The 19,993-nt window shown below is 37.8% G+C and overlaps 1 non-coding gene across 1 annotated transcript; it reads right to left on the reverse strand.

The window, feature by feature from the left end:
* Window positions 1-19,132: 19,132 nt before the first annotated feature.
* On the reverse strand, window positions 19,133-19,243 carry LOC140991368 (small nucleolar RNA R71). Its single transcript, XR_012177851.1, has one exon. It is a non-coding gene; the product is annotated as a small nucleolar RNA R71 (small nucleolar RNA).
* Window positions 19,244-19,993: the final 750 nt, after the last annotated feature.

Raw genomic sequence — 19,993 nt, forward strand, 5'->3', positions numbered from 1 at the left:
AATAATGTATTTGAAAATTGTGATTCTCATAAACATTATTATGGACTAAATTAAATTAATTCAAGTGTTAAATTAATTTAACACTAGTGGGCTTAGTAGAGTCCAAATAATTAAATTTATTCAAGTGTTGAATTAATTAAATAATATTGGGCCTTGTAGAGCCCAATTGGAAATAATTATTTAACTAGTAAACTTGAGTAAAATCAAGTAAAGTCTAATTGAGCTCAAATATATTTAAGACAATTAAATTAAAAGTCTATGGGCCCTTTGTAAATGTTACAAGCCCATTCAAAAGCATGCTAGGGAGGTGAAGAGATGGGGATTACTTTTGATTAAAATATTGCATGGCATGCAAAAGTAGAGACAACTTTTTCAAGCACCAAGACAACACTTCATTCTCCCATTCCACTCCTCTTGGCCGAAAATTCACACTAATTTTCTCTCCAAAAATTCTTCTCTCATTTTGTTCTTCAAGTTGTTGAAAACAAAATACTTCTCAAAGAAAAATCCTTACATTTTCTAGTGCAAGTGTAAGGAGGTTCTAGCTTGCACGTGGTGGGCTTGATTTTGAACAAGGAGTGTTCAAAGGGAAGCTTGAAGATTGTCTACCATACAAGAGCTAAAGGGTTTACACTTTAGTTGGAGCCATCATCAACCTCAAGAGGTTGATAGGTAAAATTTCTTAACACCCTATGTATGACAAAGGTGTTTAGTATATGTTACACACTAGTACAATCGTGTTCAAATTTTTCTCAAAAATTTCGGTTTTCATGTTTAGAAAACAATTTTGTGCTTCCGTTGCGATTTCGAACACCTAAAATCGATCCCTTTCAAGTGGTATCTAGAGCTAAGGGTACTAGTTTTTGTGTAACATATACATGATATTATGTTGAGATCGATTTCTAACCGAATGACATGAAAATTTGGAAAAACTATCAAGGCCATGTGAGGGGACATTTCGGGCAGCTTGTTGCTGCCCATTTTGGGCAGCTCGGGCTGCCCGTGTGGCTGCCCATTTCGGGCAGCAAGGGCAGCGCGAGGGGCTGCCCGAACAGCCCCTATTTTAATAAAAAAAAAAAAATTTTTTGTTGACGGATTCCCGCGACGGAGCTCCGGCGACGGCGATGACGACTAGGGTTTTCAAAAGGTGTTTTGAAATATCAAAGTGTCATGGGCCTTGAGTTGTTGGGCCATTGGATGGCTAACATATTTGTGAATTTTAAATGGGCCAAAATGTTCAGTCAAAGACTCAACTGATGAGGTCATCCTAACTGGCAAACGTTGTGGGAACACTTATAAAGTCATTTGGAATGATCAACCTTATGCACCAGTTTGTTTTATTACTTCCAATTCATCTAAAACCTGGTTATGGCATAAGAGACTAAACCACCTGAACTTTAAATCTATTGCATATCTGAGTAATCATGATCTTGTAACTGGTTTGCCCAAAATGAATTTTTCCAAAGCTAAAATTTGTTCAGCATGTCAGTTTGGTAAACAAGTAAGATCTTCTTTTAAAAACAAGGGTTGTAAATCTTCTTCCCGATGCTTAGAACTGTTACATATGGATCTATTTGGTCCTATACCAGTAATGAGTTTAGGAGGAATGAAATACACCTTGGTGGTTGTAGATGATTTTTCAAGATTACTTGGGTTATATTTCTCAAATCAAAAGATCAAATTGTTGCACAACTGATCAAGCTTCTCAAAAGACTTTAAATGAAAAAAATCAGTTGAAATTGATAGAATCAGATTTGATCGAGGAACTGAATTCTTCAATCAAATTCTTTCAAATTTTTTAGAAAATGCTGGAATTAAGCATGAGCTTTCAGCAGCTAGAACCCCTCAGCAAAATGGTGTAGCTGAGAGAAGGAATCAGACCCTTAAAGAAGCTGCTAGAACAATGCTTGCTGATTCTGGTATTTCTCAAATGTTTTGGGCAGAGGCAGTAAACACTGCATGCTATGCTCAGAACAAATCAATGATTAATAAGAATCATTTGAAAACACCTTATGAGATCTGGCATGGACGAAAAAGTGTGGTTTCTTACTTCAAAAATGTTTCATACTCGATAATGGTAAAAATCATTTAAAAGCTTTTGATACAAAATCTGCAGAGGGAATATTTCTTGGTTATTCATCAGTTAGTAAAGCTTATAGAGTCTTCGACAAAAATACTTTAAATGTTGAAGAATCCATTCATGTTGTCTTTGATGAATCTGTACTAACTGGTAAGCCAACTGATCCAGTTGAGCTAGTTGATAAATTTACAGATATTAGTTTGGAGGATGATACTGAAGGAGAAAATCATATCAATCGAAACAGCCTTCAAACACTTGAACCAGAAGTATTAGATCAACTATTTGAACAGGAAGTTGCTACTGATAATCAGTTGGTGGAACCTATTGAAAATACTCAGTTACCAACTGATGCAGCAGTAACTGAAACTAATGGAAATACTCAGCTGCAAACTGAAGCAGTTGCTGTTGCAGCAACAATTGGAACTGAAGAAAATACTCAATTGGAAACTGAAGCAGTTGCTAACTTGGATGCAACAACTACAGAGTACCGATGGAAGAAATCACATCCCCCGGAATCGATAATAGGTAATCCATCTGATCCGGTAAAAACTCGCAATCAAATGCTTAATATATTTATTCATTCAACATTTGTTTCCCAACTGGAACCAAAGAAAACTGATGAAGCTCTTGCTGATCCTAACTGGATAAATTCTATGTAAGAAGAGCTAAATCAGTTTATATAACAATGTCTGGAACCTAGTTCCAAGACTAGTTTCAAAAACTATTATAGGTACAAAATGGGTGTACAAGAACAAACTTAACGAAGATGGTTCAGTTGTGCGCAACAAAGCAAGATTAGTAGCATAAGGATACATGCAAGAAGAAGGAATTGATTACGATGAAACATATGCACTAGTTGCAAGACTGGAGGCAATCAGAATATTCCTTGCCTATGCATCATTTAAGAATTTTAAAGTCCACCAGATGGACGTGAAGAGTGCATTCCTAAATGGTCAGTTGCAAGAAGAAGTCTATGTTGAACAATCTCCAGGTTTTATCAATCATCACTTTCCCGATCATGTCTACCATTTGAACAAAGCCTTATATGGTCTTAAACAAGCTCTAAGAGCTTGGTATGAAACACTTGCAAAATTTCTAACTGATCACGATTTTTCTGTTGGATCAGTTGATAAGACTTTGTTCAAATTCTCTAAGAATGATCATATTTTAATTGTTCAAATTTATGTTGATGACATTATATTTGGGTCAACTAACCAAAAATTATGCAAGAAATTTGCTAAGTTAATGCAGGATAAATTTGAAATGAGCATGATGGGCGAAATGACATTTTTCCTTAGACTGCAAGTGAAGCAATTTGATACTGGTTTTTGTATCAGTCAAACTAAATACACGAAGGAGTTGCTCAAGAAATTTGGCATGAAATCATGTTCAGCTGCAAGTACTCCTATGAGTTCATCAATTAAACTGGACAGTTATCAGGGGGGAATATCAGTTGAAATGACACTCTACAGAGGTTTAATAGGTTCATTATTTTACCTAACTGCTAGTCATCCTGATATTGTATTTGCTGTATGTATGTGTGTTAGATTTCAAGCAAATCCTAAGCAATCACATTTTTCAGCTGCTAAACATATCTTAAAATATCTTAAAGGCACGCCAAATGTTGGGTTATGGTATTCTAAAGACTCTTCTTTCAATTTAGTTGGATATTCAGATGCAGATTATGCAGGATGTAAGCTTGATAGTAAAAGTACAAGTAGATCATGTCGGTTTCTAGGGGACAGACTGATTTCTTGGTTCAGCAAGAAGCAGACATCAATAGCTACTTCAACAACCGAAGCAGAATATCTTGCTGCTGGAAGCTGCTGTGCTCAACTGCTCTGGATCCAGCAACAACTGAAAGATTACGGCGTTATTGCCATAGAATCACCCATATTTTGTGACAATACTAGCACGATTGCTATCACTTACAACCCAGTTATTCACTCAAGGACAAAGCACATAGATGTCAGGCATCACTTCATCAGAGATCACGCCTTGAAGAAAGCCATCAGACTTGAATATGTTTCAACTGAAGCTTAAGCCAGTAATACAGAATCTTCTCAAAAACTTTGTCTTCTATTGCAGATTTTCTGGACTCCATTGCAGACTCCATGAATACTTCAGCCATATCCGGACTCTTCGAGCTACTCACTCCTGCCATTTGCGTTTAAACTGATATTTGTTAGATGATATTTTGTGGTTAACCTTGTCATGTCTACTTATAGCCAAGGCTCAAGGAAACTGAAGAGACGCCATCATTACTATGGACGATTCATATTCTGAGCTTAAGATTTATTTCATTACGTCATTTATCAGTTGCTTAATATTTTTTTTAATTTAAATATGTATTAATTAAGGGGGAATATCGGTTTTAAGAGGTTAACTGAGAAGACAGTAGTTAGTGAATTTTCATCTGAAATGATTCAGTCTCACAGGAAACTTCGTGTTATACACCGATGCATCTAAGCTCGGATTAGGCTCAGTTTTGATGCAGCATGGTCTGGTGATTGCTTATGCCTCCAGACAATTGAAGGTGCATGAGAAGAACTACCCGACTGATAATCTTGAGTTAGCCGCCGTTGTCTTCGCGTTGAAGATTTGGAGACACTATTTGTATGGCGAGAAATGTCAGATTTTTACTGATCACAAGAGTCTCAAATATTTCTTCACGCAGAAAGAGCTGAATATGAGACAAAGGCGAGGGTTGGAATTGGTAAAAGACTATGATTGCAAAATTAGCTACCATCCAGGGAAAGCTAACGTTGTGGCAGATGCCTTGAGCCGAAAAGTTGCAGTCATTGCACATTTGTCAGTACAGAGACCTCTTCAGTATGAGATTCAGAGGTTTGGGTTAGAGGTTTAACCCAAGGGCAGAGCTCCCATACTATCTAATCTGACAGTCAAATCCGATTTGCAAGACCGAATCAGTAGGGGACAACCTTCAGATGAGTAGTTGTAGAAATGGAGACTGAAGGATGAAGCCAAGGGCAGTGTACTCTACACAGTGTCTGATGGTATCGTGAGGTACAGAGATAGAATGTGGGTGCCTAGTGTTGATTCGATCAGAGAAGATATCTTGTCAGAGGCACATGCATCTCCGTATTCTATTCATCCAGGAGGTACCAAGATGTATAAGGATTTGCAGGTTCTGTATTGGTGGCCAGGATTGAAGAGAGACGTCTGTCGTTGCGTATTAGAATGTCTCACTTGCCAACAGGTGAAGGCGGAACATCAGAGGCCCGCAGGAATGCTTAAGCCACTCCATATCCCAGAGTGGAAATGGGAGAATATCACCATGGACTTCGTCGTTGGGTTGCCAAAGTCAGTCGAGGCTTTAATGCCATTTGGGTCATAGTGGATCGACTTACTAAGTCAGCGCATTTCTTGCCAGTGAAGACAACTTTCTCCATGATACAGTATGTGGAGATTTATATCAGGGAGATCGTTCGATTGCATGGGATCCCAGTTTTCATCGTGTCCGACAGGGACCCGAGATTCACATCGTCCTTCTGGAAGAGGCTACATGCAGCCATGGGGACGAAGTTGCTATTCAGTACAGCTTTTCACCCGCAGACAGATGGGCCAGTCTGAGCGAGTGATTCAAATCTTGGAGGATTTATTGCGAGCTTGTATAATAGATTTCCATGGGACTAGGGAATCTAAGCTACCTCTAGTGGAGTTTACCAACAACAATAGCTTCCAATCTTGTGGGGCCTCGGGTCCGATATCTAATACTAATAATTATAATTGTCACACACCAAATGATTGAGTAAAATACATAATTTGTTGTTCACAAACTTACATAAACATCGTCAAAATAATTTAATTGTCTCAAATGTTTGCATAAACATCGTCAAAATAATTTATTTGTCTCAAATGTTTGAAATATAAATTTTCAACATGCCAACATGAAGTAGTGAACCAAAGAAATCCAAACATCATCACATAGCTCCTAAGACCCGAGAATCCCACTCTAACTCGTATCTCCTCGCCTGGAGCTGGACTCTGGCATCCCAAGCCTCGCCTCACCTACCGTCAAGCACATGAAAACAAGAGGTACCGGACATGCCGGTGAGTATAAACCCAGTATGATACAATCAATCACAAATGAGAGTTAAATTTTCAAATATTTCATATAAATTCATAAAGATGCAATATAATGCAATGCATGATCAGAAGCTGTGGGCTATCAATAAATCTCAAGATCAAGTGAATCATCTGGTCATAGGGTACCCAAGGGAATAGAATCACCCAGCAACATCCACCGACTCATCCGCTCGGGGTGGGGTGCTGTGTTCTACAATCCCAGGACTATGGTGCGCCTATAGAGAGTGTTCAGGCCATAGCAGCGACCTCCGCATACACTATGCCAACTCAACTATAGCCCCATACGTCCAACAAATCAATATGTCAAGGCGACCTCCGCCATATCAAATCTATATCAACAAGTGGCTCAATATGCAATGTCATGATGCAAATCAATATCATCATCTCGATATCATAATCAACTCATCCCAATACAACAATCATCATCAAATCACCAATAGTTCATCAAGCCATAGAGTTTTCAATTTAAAATAAAAATGATACTTTTACCTCGTATGTTATCGACCGTAACATACCTTTCAAATATTACCAAAAGAAGATCGAAATGTGTAGATGAGAAGCCTTGAACCTTTGAATTCTACTATAACTCAAGGACTTTGATCATCTATCAAAACAGAGTAATTTCTGTTCAAAATTCATAATTAGTTCAATACTGCTTTGAATCAAGATCCGTAAATTTCTTAACCTTAATATGCCATAAAAACATTCATTGAATCATTTCATCAAACACATAGCATGCGTGCTAAAGAAATTAGCTCCTATACTTTGCCATTGGCTTCAATTCCATTTTAAATTCAAACCAACACAATTTCAACATCTCCAACATCTCAAATATCAACACAAATATCAATTCTAAACTTCATCCCATTTCCAAACTTGAATAAAAATATAACATACTTACACCATCTTGAAGATCTTGGAGAGAGGATCACAAATCTAACTTCATTTCATAATTTCCTTGAACAAATCTCCCATAGATTGAAGAAGAAATTAGAAGATGAAAGGAAAAATGAAGAACCCTAGCTCTAAACCGATGGAGTAGGAAAAAGAGAAGAGAAAATGATACAAAAATCATTCCCCAATCAAATATATACCATCCAAACCTCAAAACACGTTTTTTGTAAAAGTGCTGGGCGCCATGGCGCATGATTTTGGCGCAGCCGCGCGCACCATACTGTCCAACAACAAAATTTCAGCACCGGGCGCGCCATCGCGCGGGATCTGGCGCAGGGGCGCGCCGTATTCTGCCCAAAAGGTATTTTTAACTTCAGAATTTGCGAAAGTGGTAAACTACAAAGTTGTAGCTCTATGTCTTTTCGTGAACCTCTCCAAATTTCAGATCATTTGAAGGTCTGAGTAAAAAGTTATGCTAAATCTCCCAACATGTGTCATTGTAGGAACGACGATACGCACGACACACTTCGGGGCGCTTTTGGCTTGTCTTCCCTAATGATTTGAACAAAACTCAAAACATAAAAGTTATAGCCTTATGTCATATCTTTTTAATGGAAGTAGCCTCACATCAATTGGATCAATATACAAAACATTATGCTAAAAACCACAACTACTGCCACATTTTTCATACCGTTTCTGCACTTCCATCACCTATTTAGCTCAAATTCAACCTTTGATTCTACCCATCAATTATCTATTCCATTCTATAACATTCATTACCATTTATACCATAACATAAAGTCATAAACCATCACAACTAATGCCACAATATTTCAAAATTCGGGCATTACAATTCCTCCCCTCTAAAAATAGATTTCGTCCTCGAAATCAATCATCTCTTTCAAGTCTAACATGTAATAATCAATACTGAAAATAAAAACCGAGAATAGAAGAGTACTTCATTTGAATAACTCTGGATATTTATGTCTCATTTTATCTTCTAATTCCCAAGTTGCCTCTTCGACACCATGTCTGTTCCACTGTACTTTAATCAACGGTATCAATTTATTTCTGAGTTGCTTATTTTTTCTATCTAGAATTTTAATCGGTCTCTCAATGTAGCTCAAATTCTGATCTAACTCAACTTCATCGGGTGGAAGTACATGAGAAGGATCTGGATGATATTTCCTCAACATGGACACATGAAAAACATCATGAACACCTGATAACGCAGGAGGAAGAGCTAATCTATAAGCCAAATCACCAACACGTTCCAAAATCTCATACGGACCTACAAATCTCGGTGATAATTTTCCTTTTTTTCCAAATCTAACTGTACCACGGAAAGGATATATTTTCAGAAAAACTCTGTCACCTTTCTCAAAAATCAACGGCCGTCTCCTGATGTTCTCATACTTAGCCAGCCTATACTGAGCAGCTCTCATACGACTCTGAATCAATTTCACCTTCTCTGTCATATCTCTTATCATATCAGGTCCTACAATTGGTGCTTCAGATAAATCGTCCCAATACAAAGGAGATCTACATTTCCTGCCGTATAGTGATTCAAATGGTGACATTCCAATGCTCACTTGATAACTGTTGTTATAAGAAAACTCGACAAGTGGTAACGAATCCTGCCAACCAATACCAAAATCCATCACTACAGCTCTCAACATATCCTCTAATGTCTGAATAATACGTTCTGACTGTCCATCTGTCTGAGGATGATATGCTGTACTCAAATGCAAACGAGTACCAAGAGCCTCTTGTAAACTCTGCCAAAAATGAGAAGAAAATATGGGATCACGATCTGATACAACTGACTTAGGCACACCATGCAATCTCAAAACTTCTCTGATATACAATTTGGCCATCTGATCATGCCTATATGTCATCTGATACGGCATGATACATGAAGACTTGGTTAATCTGTCAACGATAACCCAAATTGCATCGCAACCCCTTGATGAACTCGGCAATTTCGTGACAAAGTCCATGGTGATATGGTCCCACTTCCATTCTGGAACCTTAAGGCTATGCAAAAGACCTCCTGGTCGCTTTCTTTCTGCTTTCACTTGTTGACAATTCAAACAACGAGATACAAATTCTAGTATGTCAGATTTCATTCTTTTCCACCAAAATTGTTTCTTCAAATCATTGCACATCTTTTTACTTCCAGGGTGTACACTGAATTTACTGCAATGAGCATCATGCTAAATCTGCATCCTCAACTCTGAAATATTAGGAACTACAATACGATCATTCACAAACAAAATACCCTCATTATTGACCTGAAATTCTGATCGATGTCCTGATCTGACGAGTTCAACTGATTTCTGAATGCTTTGATCTAACCTTTGGGCCTCTTTAATTTTAACAAACAACTCGGATTCTGCCTGAATCATAAATACTCTTACAGGTTGAGTATCTACCACAAAATCCAAACCAGAAAGACAACATTCTTCGATTAGATCAGATACACTGCTAGTGATCAAAGACATATTACATACTTTTCTGCTCAAAGCATCGGCTGCTGCATTAGACTTGCCTGGATAATATTTTATTTTGCAATCATAGTCTTTCAACAAATCTAGCCAATGTCTCTGTCTCATGTTCAGCTCAGCTTGTGAAAAGAGGTATTTCAAACTCTTATGATCAGTGAATATTTCAAATGTCTCCCCATACAAGTAGTGACGCCAAATCTTTAAAGAAAAACCCACTGCTACTAGTTCCAAGTCATGCACTGGGTATCTAGACTCATGTGGCTTCAAATTTCGTGAAGCATAGGCAACAACACGTCCATGCTGCATTAATACACAACCCAGTCCTTGATGTGAAGCATCAGTGTGCACTGTAAATCCTCATACACCTGATGGAATAGTCAGAACTGGAGCACTAGTCAATCTCTTATTAAGTTCAACAAAACTATCCTCACATGCTTGTAACCAAATAAATGGTGCATTCTTTTGTGTCAGCTAGGTAATTGGCTTCGCAATCTGTGAGAATCCTTTAATAAATCTGCGATAATAGCCTGCCAAACCCATAAAACTACGTACCTCAGGAACTGATGTCGGTCTAGACCAATTGATGACTGCCTCAACTTTACTCGGATCAACTGATATACCTGCACTTGAAATCACATGCCCAAGGAAAACCACTCTATCCAACCAAAACTCGCATTTGGATAATTTAGCATACAACTTTTCAGTTCTCAAAATCTGCAAAACAGCCCTCAAGTGCTTGACATGCTCAATTTCAGATTTTGAATAAATCAGAATATCATCAATGAAGATCACAACAAATTGATCTATATACCGTTGAAAAACACGGTTAATCAAATCCATAAATACCGCAGGTGCATTTGTCAACCCAAAAGGCATAACCAAAAATTCAAAATGCCCATACCTGGTACGAAAAGCAGTATTAGGCACATCTATCTCTCTGACTCTTAACTGATGATATCTGGATCTTAAATCAATCTTAGAATATACTGAAGAACCCTGCAACTGGTCAAAGAGATCATCAATCCTTGGCAAAGGATACTTATTCTTTACTGTGGCTTTATTCAACTGTCTATAATCAACACAAAGCCTCACAGAACCATCTTTCTTCTTTACGAATAAAACCGGAGCACCCCAAGGTGAAACACTTGGTCTTATATATCCTTTAGCCAATAGATCCTCAAGTTGTTCTTTTAGTTCCTTCAGTTCAATTGGCGCCATCCTATAAGGAGCTCTAGAAATAGGCTGTGTACCTGGCATCAACTCAATGTTGAACTCAACCTCTCGAACCGGAGGAAATCCTGGAATTTCATCTGGAAATACATCTGAAAATTCACTAACAATTGGAATATCTGCCAATTTAGGTACTGACCTTGAAATATCAATTGCATAAACCAAGAAACATTCTGCTCCTTTCTGCAACAAACGAGTCATGGACAAAACAGATATCAAAGGAATCTTAGCTCGAGAACCCTTACCATAGAATGTCCAGTGATCTGTCATATCAGGCCTAAACTTAACAATCTTCTGAAAACAGTCTACAGTAGCCCTGTATCTTGTCAACATGTCAATACCAAGTATGCAGTCAAAATCAGACATCTCCAACACAATACAATCAAGCTCAATGACATTATCCTCATAACGAAATTCACAACCACTTATCATTTCTGCTGACCTCATCACTTTGCCCAGTGGAGTAGAAATAGATAATGTAGATGATAATGGCATAGAATGCAGTGAATGCAATGAGACAAAGTGCTCAGCTATGAAAGTATGTGATACACCAGTATCCATCAAAACATAAGCAGGATAACCTGAGAGAAAACAATTACCTGCAATGACATTATCTGGGGCATTATGTGCCTCAACCTCCGTGAGTGCAAAAACTCGACCCTGTTGTCTAGGTGGCTGTCCTACCCTTTGGCTACCACTCTGTTTGTTCTGATCTGATCGGTTTGATTGCTGATAGGAATGAACTGTAGGGTTCTGACGATTCTGGTGAGGTGTCTGTCTCGATGATCCCCCACTCTAAGACATATCACTGCCACGGTTAGGACACACTCGAGCATAGTGTCCCACCTGGTTACACAAGTGGCAAGCTCCCGAGATTCATCTACACTGATCAGTATAATGTCTATCACCACACTGACCACAAGTCGGTCCTGAATAACCAGTGCTCTGAACTGAACCAGACTGTCTCGATCCACTAAAACTCGAAAAATTACTGCCATGCCTCTTAAATTGCTTGCCTCTAGCCCGAAACTGCTCTCTTATGTTGCCACTGTTACCGCCATTATTACCCTGTCTGAACTGCTGTTTATAATGTGGCTATTGGGGTCGTTGCATATACTGAGAACCTCTCTGCCCAATAATTCCGGTTTCAGCTCCTTTGGCTCGATCAAGAGCCTCAGCAAAAGTTTTAGGCCTTTCAGTATTAACCAGGGTAAAGATATCAGAATTAAGACCATTTATGAAGTGATCGGCCTTAGCTTCTTCATCAGATGCTACAGGAGGAGCAAATCTCAGTAAATTCGAGAACTTAGCAACATAGTCCTCAATATTCAAATTTCCCTGCTTTAAATTTGCAAACTCGGCTCCCCTATCTTTCCTGTAATAGGCAGGAAAGAAACGCTGATAAAATTCAGATTTAAAGATATCCCAGGTAACAATCGTACCTCGACTCTCTAAAGCTTTCTTGGTCATGATTCACCAACTTTTAGCAACATCCAATAACTGATGAAAAACTAACTTGATTCTACGATCATCTGGATACTCAAGAGATTCAAATAATTGGTCCATATTCTCCAACCAGTTCTCACCCTCTAATGCATTCTCCGTACCCTTCAACATCGGTGGGTGCAAAGACTGAAATCTGGCTAACAGTATCTCCATCGGAGTCGGAGTTATATCCATCTGAGTATGAGTAGCACTGCCCTGATCTTGTGCCACTGGTACGTTCTGTCTATGTCTACCACGACCTCTACCTCGAGTAGCCATGTCTGATATACAATAGATCAACCACAGATAAAATCACAAAATCACAATCATCTCAATCTTGTATCAATCATCTCTGGCTCTCGAGACTCAACAATCTCAAAAATCTCGAAAAAAACTCAACCATATAATATATCAATTTAAATCATGTATTTCACATCATAGCACCATGAAAATGCTAACAAATATATAACATTATCAATCAATTCTAACTGACTCGATCTACCCTGTTCCCAAATATCTTACGCTCTGATACCACCTAATGTGGGGCCTCGGGTCCGATATCTAATACTAATAATTATAATTGTCACACACCAAATGATTGAGTAAAATACATAATTTGTTGTTCACAAACTTACATAAATATCGTCAAAATAATTTAATTGTCTCAAATGTTTGAAATATAAATTTTCAACATGCCAACATGAAGTAGTGAACCAAAGAAATCCAAACATCATCACATAGCTCCTAAGACCCGAGAATCCCACTCTAACTCGTATCTCCTCGCCTTGAGCTGGACTCTGGCATCCCAAGCCTCGCCTCACCTACCGTCAAGCACATGAAAACAAGAGGTACCGGACATGCCGGTGAGTATAAACCCAGTATGATACAATCAATCACAAATGAGAGTTAAATTTTCAAATATTTCATATAAATTCATAAAGATGCAATATAATGCAATGCATGATCAGAAGCTGTGGGCTATCAATAAATCTCAAGATCAAGTGAATCATCTGGTCATAGGGTACCCAAGGGAATAGAATCACCCAGCAACATCCACCGACTCATCCGCTCGGGGTGGGGTGCTGTGTTCTACAATCCCAGGACTATGGTGCGCCTATAGAGAGTGTTCAGGCCATAGCAGCGACCTCCGCATACACTATGCCAACTCAACTATAGCCCCATACGTCCAACAAATCAATATATCAAGGCGACCTCCGCCATATCAAATCTGAATCAACAAGTGGCTCAATATGCAATGTCATGATGCAAATCAATATCATCATCTCGATATCATAATCAACTCATCTCAATACAACAATCATCATCAAATCACCAATAGTTCATCAAGCCATAGAGTTTTCAATTTAAAATAAAAATGATACTTTTACCTCGTATGTTATCGACCGTAACATACCTTTCAAATATTACCAAAAGAAGATCGAAATGTGTAGATGAGAAGTCTTGAACCTTTGAATTCTACTATAACTCAAGGACTTTGATCATCTATCAAAACAGAGTAATTTCTGTTCAAAATTCATAATTAGTTCAATACTGCTTTGAATCAAGATCCGTAAATTTCTTAACCTTAATATGCCATAAAAACATTCATTGAATCATTTCATCAAACACATAGCATGCGTGCTAAAGAAATTAGCTCCTATACTTTGCCATTGGCTTCAATTCCATTTTAAATTCAAACCAACACAATTTCAACATCTCCAACATCTCAAATATCAACACAAATATCAATTCTAAACTTCATCCCATTTCCAAACTTGAATAAAAATATAACATACTTACACCATCTTGAAGATCTTGGAGAGAGGATCACAAATCTAACTTCATTTCATAATTTCCTTGAACAAATCTCCCATAGATTGAAGAAGAAATTAGAAGATGAAAGGAAAAATGAAGAACCCTAGCTCTAAACCGATGGAGTAGGAAAAAGAGAAGAGAAAATGATACAAAAATCATTCCCCAATCAAATATATACCATCCAAACCTCAAAACACGTTTTTTGTACAAGTGCTGGGCGCCATGGCGCGTGATTTTGGCGCAGCCGCGCGCCCCTTGCTGCCCAAACACCAAAATTTCAGCACTGCGCACGCTAGGGCGCCGGATCCTGCGCAGGGGCGCGCAGTATTCTGCCAAGAACACATTTTTAACTTCAGAAATTTGCGAAAGTGGTAAACTACAAAGTTGTAGCCCTATGTCTTGGTTTGCATCTCCAATTATCCTCATGTCATTTGAAGATCTGAGTAAAAAGTTATGCTAAATCTCCCAACATGTGTCATTGTAGGAACGACGATACGCACGACACACTTCGGGGCGCTTTTGGCTCGTCTTCCCTAATGATTTGAACAAAACTCAAAACATGAAAGTTATAGCCTTATGTCATATCTTACTAATAAAAGTAGCCTCACATCAATTGGATCAATATACAAAACATTATGCTAAAAACCACAACTACTGCCACATTTTTCATACCGTTTCTGCACTTCCATCACCTATTTAGCTCAAATTCAACCTTTGATTCTACCCATCAATTATCTATTCCATTCTATAACATTCATTACCGTTTATACCATAACATAAAGTCATAAACCATCACAACTAATGCCACAATATTTCAAAATTCGGGCATTACAAATCTTCTATAGGTATGGCTCCTTATGAGGCATTGTATGGAAGGAAGTGCAGATCGCCGATTCATTGAGATGAAGTCGGTGTAAGAGCAGAACTTGGTCCAGAGATTGTTTAGCAAACTGCAGATGTGGTGGTCAAGATCCGAGACCGGATGAAGACCGCCCAGAGTCGTCAGAAGAGTTATGCTGATAAAAGGAGAAGAGATCTAGAGTTTGCCGTAGGTGATCACGTTTTCGTGAAGATAGCACCCATGAAGGGTGTTATGTGATTTGTGAAGAGAGGCAAGTTCAGTCCGAGGTCTATTGGACCGTTTGATATTCTTGACAGAGTTGGGACACTAGCTTATCGTGTAGCATTACCGTCGAAACTGGCTGGTGTACACAATGTGTTCCATGACTCGATGCTGAGGTAGTACCTAGCTAATCCTTCTCATGTTCTGAGCTATGAGCCGTTGCAGCTGACTCCAGACCTGTCTTATGAGGAAAGACCTGTCCAAATCCTAGACAGACTGGAGCGGAGACTGCGGAACAAGGTGACCAAGCTGGTCAAAGTCCGGTGGCTAAATCAATCAGTGGAGGAGGCCACTTGGGAGACCGAGGCAGATATGAGGAATCGCTATCCAGAGTTGTTTGGTAAGATTTAATTTCGAGGACGAAATTTATATAAGTGGGGGAGGAACTGTAGAGCTCAAAATTCAGTACACGCAAAACACATGCATTTATTTAATTGTTAAATCATTTATTTAGTTTTTAAAATGATTTTTAATGATGCATAATTTGTGAAATTTCATTATTTTAACTTATTAATGATTATGTGATGCATGTTAAAATGTTTCTTGAGTTTCATGCTATAGGCGATTATTCGATGCGGGATCGAGGAAAAGAGACGGCGACGATCTTGGCTATTTTTAAATGTGATATTTTATTTTAAGTTAAGAGTGGGGCATTTTAGAGGGATTATTTAGCTTTTCAGCATTTTAAATCCGAATTCACTTATTTAGTGATTTAAGAATTTAAAACCTTTAAAATTTATCAATGTTGTGTTTTAAATTTCAAATTTTGGATTTGTTAGTAAAGTATAGGTGAGTTAGAATTTTATTAGTATCTTAATTATTTTTATTAAGCATTATTTTAATCCCCTAATTTAACTAAACACACACACACACACGATAGACTTGCACACACACACACACTTCCCCTATCCATTTTCACTTCAGATTTTTAGAGAAATATTAAGGTTCTTGAAGAGGAGAGCAGCCGCCCATTCCCTTCTCCATTACCAGCAAATTTTCGTTGGTTTTTATTGCAAGAAAATCGAGCCACAATCGTCTCGGATCAACCCTCACTCCGTCTCCGCTTCGGTATCGCCGGTTTGGTAAATTTTAATAATAAAAGGCACGTATAATCTGTTTTTCCTACGTCGACCTTGTCATAGTATGCGTTGCAATGTATTTTGTATGAAAATCATGTGAATGGTGTGTAGAAGTTTGAGCAATTATGTTTATATTACTTTTGAAACCATTTTTGGATCTAAAATCACGTTTTTGCTGTCTTTCTAGATACTGTGATTTTTCGATCGTGATTCTGAGAAAACTTTCAACATATGAAACATAGAAATTTTTGATACCTTGGATTTGATATTGTAATGCCTGATATTTATCACGGTAATCTGATATTGATTAAATTGTAAATTGATCGGATGATAGACGGACCATGTCGAGGAAGGAATTGGAATGACATAAGCTGAGTAGGGTGTGAGACCCGAAAGTCTCGCGCATATGCGCGACGAGATAGCGCGCATATGCGCGAGCTGTGCGAGAAGCTTTTTGCGCGGACAGAACTTTGCGCGCACATGCGCGGTTTGAGGGCGCGCATATGCGCGAAGAGGTGCATTGCCATATACCGAGTCCAGAGAATGTGGCGCATATGCGCCAAGAGTTGGCGCGCATATGCGCGGGGGTGTTCGGTAGCCAAATGTGAATTTTAGAGAATATCGCGCACATGCGCGGATGAAGGGCGCGCATATGCGCGAGCTGACGGGAAGGCACGCGCCGAGGCGGGTCGCGCATATGCACGAGACGTGTTGAGCGAAAATGAAGCCACTTGCCTTGATCATGCAATGATATATATATATATCAACAACCTTTGTCCTTCAGAAATGAGAAAGGAAAGGAAAAGAATCGAGAAAAGAGAGCAGAGAAGTTATAGAAAATCCTTGCGCCTTTATATTTCGATCCGCCCGTTAGATTTTGAATCCGACTTCAGTACGGTGTTCCTATCGACGCAGGCTACAACTGGACGTAAGTTTTACTACGTTTTGATATGATTTGAAATTATGCTATTGTCAGAATTGAATAGGATTCCTATATGATGTTCTTGATACGTTAGACATCATAGAATCAAAGTCAGATTGAAAAAAAGATTGATTACGGATTTGTTATGATTTTTCAGATTATATTTAGTGGTATTGGACAGATTTGAATTGTGACTGGTTTATAGATTGTATTGGATATGGGTTATGATTGGTAATTGATATCTATTGATATGGTATTTACGGGGATATTGAGATTGTGCCGTTAGGTCGATGATTTGAATTAAATTCAGATTAATCAGATTCAGTATTGAATTGAGAATGGAAGGTTGATATTATTATTCTCGATATGTCCTTTCAGATTTACAGAGACAATCTTGAGTTCAGAACTTCCGTTTCTTCAGACCGAGACTACAAACGAAAGGTATAAGTAAATGTGGTATTGGGAGATCGACACAAGTAGGATATACTTGTGTTTCCCTAAATCACATACTATTTGTTATTATTTGCATTGATTTGATTTGATATGCTTGTTCTATGGATGTATAGAGAGCATGTGTTAGACGAATATTAGACGAGCGATCTTGTGACAGAAGTACCTGATAGTGGCGGGATCGCCACGGGCACATTGCACGATGTCACAAGATAGTGTATTGGCGATAGTGCCACAGTCTGTGATGGATAGGTCAAGACACTGGATGTTTGGTTATATCGACGTGGATAGAATCGGAGTTTTCTTCTATTACTGTTGGTCGATATAGGAATACCAACGTCTGGAAACCGGGATCCCTAGACTAGGATAGAGTCTAGTCTGAGACGTAGAATCACGAGTTTATTTACAGTTTTATATGGATTCATGTTTCAGATTTGACATTTATTTCTGATATTTACTGCATGCTTTTATATTGATTATATTATCGCATGTTCGTTGATTTATACTGGGATTTGTTCTCACCGGAGTTATCCGGCTGTTGTCGTGTTTGTATGTGTGCATGACAACAGGTGGGACAGGTTCAGGGTCGAGGAGATGAAGAGAGAGATCGTGATTAGAGAGGAGACTACGGACTTGATCTGAGATAGGGTTAAACCTTAGTCTTAAATGATTGTATATAGTACAAGACTTGTACTTTACTTTTATACTGATATGTATAGTAGAGTGATTCCATTACGTTCCGCATTTGATATTATATTTTAAAAAAATAATTTAGACCCTGTTTATTATAATTGATTAATTAGTCCCAATGACGATTAAGAACATGATTAGCGTCCGGGTCCCCACAGATATGAAACTCAAAATATTTGGATAAAAATTGAGCGATTTATGGTGATTTTCGTGGGACTGCTCAAACTGCGATTTCTGAAAATTATGCTACTGATGTGTTCTTGAAGTTTATTCGTTGCAGGCTTCGTTGGGAACCGTCGGGTGACCGCTAATGTGTTTAAACATGGATGATAATTCAAATAATCAAGATAATGATAACAATAATAACAATAATAATAATCAAGAACATGATCAATTAAGAACACTTAGGCACCATATGAACCCTATTAGAACTAGTGACCCATCTTGTTTAGTTTTTCCTCCTGATGCATCTAATTTCAACTTTAAACCTCAAATTATTCAACTTTTACCAAATTTTCATGGCTTAGATTCTGAAAATCCATATTTACATCTAAGAGAATTTGAGGAAGTTTGTAACACTTATAATGATCAAAATTGTAGCATGGATATAGTTCGATTAAAGCTTTTCCCTTTTTCTTTAAAAGATAAAGCTAAAACATGGCTACAAAATTTGAGATCAAGTTCAATAAGATCATGGGAAGAAATGCAACAACAATTTCTCAAAAAGTTTTTTCCTTCCCATAGAACAAACTCTTTTAAAAGACAAATTACTACTTTTTCTCAAAAACAAGGAGAAACATTTTATCAATGTTGGGATAGATATAAAGAATTACTTAATACATGCCCACATCATGGTTTTGAAACATGGAGAATAGTTTCTCACTTTTATGAAGGTCTAATACCTAAAGATAGGCAAATGATAGAATTCATGTGTAATGGAACTTTTGAAGATAAAAACCCAAATGAAGCTATGGAGTATTTGGATTCATTAGCAGAAAATGCTCAAAATTGGGATAATATAGGCACAATAGAACCACCAACAACTAAAATCAATAATTCAACAAATGGGGGTGGTATCTATAATCTTAAAGATGATATAGATATTCAAGCTAAACTTGCATCTTTAGCAAGAAAAATTGAGTCATTAGAAATGAAAAAGAGTGGTCAATTAAAAAGTATTCAAGAAATTGTTTGTCATATATGTGATACACATGATCATGCTACAAAAGATTGTCCAACATTACCTTCATTTAAAGAATGTCTCCATGAACAAGCAAATTATGTTAACAATTATAAAAAACCAATACTAGATCCTTTTTCAACATCATATAATCCTGGATGGAAAAATCATCCTAATTTTAGTTGGAGGAATGATAATAATGCACAACCCTCACAACAATATTTTCAAAATAACCAAAATCATCAAGGTTATATTCCTTATGTTACACCTCCAAGAAAAAACTTTGAAGATGTAATTCATGCATTTATCCAAAAGCAAGAATCTATCAATATTCAAAACAGTCAATCTATGACTGATTTGAAAGAAACTCTTGCAAAATTTGCATCTGCACTTAATATTCATGAAAAAGGAAAATTTCCATCTCAACC

The sequence above is a fragment of the Primulina huaijiensis genome, chromosome 1 (assembly GCF_012295235.1).
Source record: "Primulina huaijiensis isolate GDHJ02 chromosome 1, ASM1229523v2, whole genome shotgun sequence".
NCBI classification, from domain to species: Eukaryota; Viridiplantae; Streptophyta; class Magnoliopsida; order Lamiales; family Gesneriaceae; genus Primulina; species Primulina huaijiensis.